Source organism: Triturus cristatus, chromosome 5_2 (assembly GCF_964204655.1).
Source record: "Triturus cristatus chromosome 5_2, aTriCri1.1, whole genome shotgun sequence".
Taxonomy (NCBI): Eukaryota; Metazoa; Chordata; class Amphibia; order Caudata; family Salamandridae; genus Triturus; species Triturus cristatus.
This window is the reverse complement of record NC_140588.1, coordinates 1,119,990,712-1,119,995,711: the sequence shown is the minus strand read 5'-3', so window position 1 is coordinate 1,119,995,711 and position 5,000 is coordinate 1,119,990,712.

Below are 5,000 nucleotides of genomic sequence, written 5' to 3'. Positions count from 1 at the left end.
CTGGCTGGGGGTCCGGAAGCTGGTCCCGGGCCCGGTGCTGGAGCTCCGTTCCCGGGGTGCGGGAGCCCCCTGTCCCGCAAGCCAGCCGAGGGTCCGGGCGCTGGGGACAGGGTGTCCACCAGGGCCCGGGGAGGCTCTCCCTGGCCTGGCTAGGGTTCGGAAGCTGGGCCCGGGTCCGGGGCTTGTGCTCCGTCCCAGTGTCCCAGGGAGCGGGAGCCCCCCGTCCTGCAAGCCAGCCGAGGGTCCATGCGCTGGGGAAGGGTGTCCACCGGGGCCCAGGGAGTTTCTCCCCGGCCTGGCTAGGGTTCTGAAGCTGGGACCGGGCCCGGGGCTCTTGCACCGTCCGGCGGGCCCCGGGGTGCGTGAGCCACCCCCGTCCTGCAAGACAGCCGAGGGTCTAGGTGCTGGAGACAGGGGTCCACCGGGGCCCAGGGAGGCTCTCTCCGGCCTGGCTGCTATCAGAAGCAGGGACCGGGCCGGTGTGCAGGAGTGGCTGGCTTTATCTGCTACGCTGACGGAGCGTAGTTTTCTGCCCACCCCTATACAACCGTGTGGTTTGTGAGAACCCGTCCTGCGGCCTGGTAAGGGTCCGGGTGCCCGTGACGTGGTCCATTGGGCGAAGGGAGTCTCCCCAGACCTGGCTGGGATCAGAAGCAGGGACCGGGCCAGGTGGGTGGGTGGCTGGCTAAGTCCTTTCCACTGCGTAGTAGGAGTTTGGTTAGGGCTGGGCGGACTTTGCGTAGCAGAATTTTAAAAAAATTTGTGGAAAACGAGAGCACATCCTGAGTAGGGCTGGGCGGACTTTGCCTAGCGCAACTACGCACTATTCTGAAGAAAATTGTGGAAAACGAGCGCACAACCTCATGGACTGTGTGCCCGGGACGGGTCCCTCGTGCTTGGGCAGGCTCCCCGACCTCCCCAGCCTGGCTGTGTTGAGAAGCAGGGACCGGCCCCGGGCCTCCTGATTTTTGGTCAGGGCCTGGGATCCCACGTCCTGCGGCCTGCCAAGTGTCCATCTGCCCGGGACAAGGGACCCTGGTGCAGAGCCCCGGAGCCCTGCAAGGGCAGTCGGGAGCCCTACCGCTATGGCTCGGTGTGGGCAGCTGGGAGTCCTTCCGGTCCCGGCCATCTGGTCGCACCTTTCCCTCGGCCATCTGGTCGCGCGCAATGCTTTCCAATGGGGCGACCAGATGGCCGGGCCGGCCTGGAAGTCCCGATGAGGGTCCATTCGCCTCGCGGATCCCAGCCAGGGCTCCAGGAGGCCGGGCGCGTCCGCGCCTAGGGTCCCCTCCGTCACTCGGAGCGCGAGGGTTACAAGAAAGGTGGGTAGCCTTCCTCCGGATTAGTAGGGGCAGGGTATGCCGGGACACCCCTCCTGGGGATTGCGGTTCTCAGGCGGGGACCAGATGGGCCAAGCCCGGACGACACTTCCCCGGGGCGTCGGGTGCTTCCTCCTCCAGCCCGCGGCGAGGCAAAGTGCCCAGGACGGGCTCCATGGGTCTCCCGGGCGTCCCCCGAGGCCTGCATCCCCAAAGCCCTGCAGACCCTGGAGCCCTTCAGCACGGAGCCCTGGAGCCCTGCAGGCCCGGAACCCTAGCAGGCCCAGGGCCCTGCAGCCCCGGAGCCCTGCAGGCCCGGAGCCCTGCAGCCCCGGAGCCCTGCAGCCCCGGAGCCCTGCAGCCCCGGAGCCCTGCAGCCCCGGAGCCCTGCAGCCCCGGAGCCCTGCAGCCCCAGAGCCCTGCAGCCCCGGAGCCCTGCAGCCCCGGAGCCCTGCAGGCCCAGAGCCCTGCAGGCCCAGAGCCCTGCAGCCCCGGAGCCCTGCAGCCCCGGAGCCCTGCAGCCCGGGAGCCCTGCAGGCCCAGAGCCCTGCAGCCACGGAGCCCTGCGTGGGCAGGCGGGAACCCTACCGCTATGGCTCGGGCAGACGGGAGCCCTTTCAGTTGCCGGCCACCTGGTCGCGCCTTTTCCCTCGGCCATCTGGTCGCGCGCAATGCTTTCCAATGGGGCGACCAGATGGCCGGGCCGGCCTGGAAGTCCCGATGAGGGTCCATTCGCCTCCCGGATCCCAGCCAGGGCTCCGGGAGGCCGGGCGCGTCCGCGCCTAGGGTCCCCTCCGTCACTTGCAGCGCGCGGGTTACAAGAAAGGGGGGTATCCTTGCTCCGGATTATTAGGGGCAGGGTATGCCGGAACACCCATGCTGGGGCTGTGCGGTTCATTGCCGGGGACCAGATGGGCTACGCCCGGGCAACATCCTCCCAGGCCTCCGGGGCTTCCCTCCTCCGGGCCGCGGCATGGCAAAGTGCCCAGGGACGGGCTCCACGGGTCCTGGGCAGTCCTCCCCCGGGCGCCCAGGCCCCGAGAGCTCCGGTGGACCTCCCCGTGCCCGAGGCCAACCCGGGAAGCAGAGTCCCCCCCCGAGCCCTTGGTGTGAGGGTGGGCAGGCGGGAGCCCTACCGCTATGGCTCGGGCAGACGGGAGCCCTTTCAGTTGCCGGCCATCCGGTCGCTCCTTTCCCCTCGGCCATCTGGTCGCGCGCAATGCTTTCCAATGGGGCGACCAGATGGCCGGGCCGGCCTGGAAGTCCCGATGAGGGTCCATTCGCCTCCCGGATCCCAGCCAGGGCTCCAGGAGGCCGGGCGCGTCCGCGCCTAGGGTCCCCTCCGTCACTCGCAGCGCGCGGGTTACAAGAAAGGAGGGTATCCTTCCTCCGGATTAGTAGGGGCAGGGTATGCCGAAACACCCATGCCGGGGCTGTGCGGTTCATTGCCGGGGACCAGATGGGCTACGCCCGGGCAACATCCTCCCAGGTCCCCGGGGCTTCCCTCCTCCGGGCTGCGGCATGGCAAAGTGCCCAGGGACGGGCTCCACGGGTCCCGGGCAGTCCTCCCCCGGGTACGCCCAGGCCCCGAGAGCTCCGGTGGTCCTCCCCGTGCCTGAGGCCCAGCCGGGAAGCAGAGTCCCCACCCCGAGCCCCTGGTGGGTGGGCAGGCGGGAGTCCTTTCAGTTGCCGGCCTCCTGGTGGCTCCTTTCCCCTCGGCCATCTGGTCGCGCGCAATGCTTTCCAATGGGGCGACCAGATGGCAGGGCCAGGCCTGGAAGTCCCGATGAGGGTCCATTTGCCTCTCGGATCCCAGCCGGGGCTCCAGGAGGCCAGGTGCGTTCGCCCCTAGGGTCCCCTCCGTCACTCGGAGCGCGCGGGTTTCAAGAACGGGGGGTAGCCTTCCTCCGGATTACTAGGGACAGGATACTCTGGGACCCCTCTCGGTCCTCAGCCGGCAACTGGGTCCTGCCGTGTGGCAGGGTGGCCGGAGGGCCTTCCCCTGCGCCTGTGGGCCCGGGAGCCCCGGATGGGTCCAGGGGCCCGGCCGGGCCCCGGGTCGGGGTCTCCGGCCCCGGGTGCCGTCCCCCGGCCTGCGGCACCGCCAAAGGCCCGGGACGGGGTTCCGTTGTGGCCGGGGTGCCTCCCGTGGCTGGATTGGGTTCAGGAGCTCCGGCCGGGCCCCGGGGAGGGCGGCCTCCCCGCCCCGGTCTCCGTCCCGGGTCCTGCCGCGTGGCAGGGTGCCCGGGGAGGGGTCCGGAGGGCCCGGGGAGGCTTCCCCTGCACCTGCGGTCCTCGGAGCCCCGGCTGGGTCCAGGGGCCCGGCCGGGCCCCGGGTCGGGGTCTCCGGCCCCGGGCGCCGTCCCCCGGCCTGCGGCACTGCCAAAGGCCCGGGACGGGGTTCCGTTGCGGCCGGGGTGCCTCCCGTGGCTGCATTGGGTTCAGGAGCTCCGGCCGGGCCCCTGGGGGCCCCGGGGAGGGCAGGCTCCCCACCCCGGTCTCCGTCCCGGGTCCTGCCGCGTGGCAGGGTGCCCGGGGAGGGGTCCGGAGGGCCCCGGGAGGCTTCCCCTGCGCCTGCGGTCCCCGGAGCCCCGGCTGGTTCCAGGGGCCCGGCCGGGCCCCGGGTTGAGGCCTTCGGCCCCGGGCCCAGTCCCCCGGCCTGCGGCACTGCCAAAGGCCCGGGACGGGGTTCCGTTGGGGCCGGGGAGCCTCCCCTCGCTCGTCTGGGTCCCGGAGCTCCGGCCGGGCCCCTGGGGGCCCCGGGGAGGGCGGCCTCCCCACCCCGGGCTCCGTCCCGGGTCCTGCCGCGTGGCAGGGTGCCCGGGGAGGGGTCCAGAGGGCCCGGGGAGGCTTCCCCTGCGCCTGCGGTCCCCGGAGCCCCGGCTGGGTCCAGGAGCCCGGCCGGGCCCCGGGTCGGGGTCTCCGGCCCCGGGCCCCGTCCCCCAGCCTGCGGCACTGCCAAAGGCCCGGGACGGGGTTCCGTTGTGGCCGGGGAGCCTCCCCTCGCTCGTCTGGGTTCCGGAGCCCCGGCCGGGCCCCTGGGGGCCCCGGGGAGGGCGGCCTCCCCGCCCCGGGCTCCGTCCCGGGTCCTGCCGCGTGGCAGGGTACCCGGGGCGGGGTCCGGAGGGCCCGGGGAGGCTTCCCCTTCCCTTTTGCCTTTCCCCTCGGCCATCTGGTCGCGCCTGTCCCCTCGGCCATCTGGTCGCGCACGTCCCTTCGGCCATCTGGTCGCGCAGGCCCCTTCGGCCATCTGGTCGCGCCCAATGCTTTCCTATGGGGCGACCAGATGGCCGAGCTTGCCTGGAAGTCTCGATGAGGGTCCATTTGCCTCCCGGATCCCAGCGAGGGCTCCAGGAGGTCGGGTACATTCGCGCCGAGGGTCCCCTCTGTCACCTCGTGCGCACGGATTACAAGAAAGGGGGGTAATTTTCCTCCGGATTACTAGGGAGAGGGTCAGTCAGACCAAAGTGATGTTTGGCGATACTGAATCAGGGGAAGGCAGACCCGGGGCCCGCCCGCCGGGGCCCCCAGGGGCCCGGGTACGCTCCTGCCTCTCAGCCCCTTCCCGATGGTCCTTACTCTCCGAGTTTTCTGGGTCAGAGCTCCGTGAGGTCCGTGGATCCCGAGACGGGGGAAGGCAGCCCCTGGGCCCGCCCGAAGCGGGGCCCCCAGGGGCCCGGG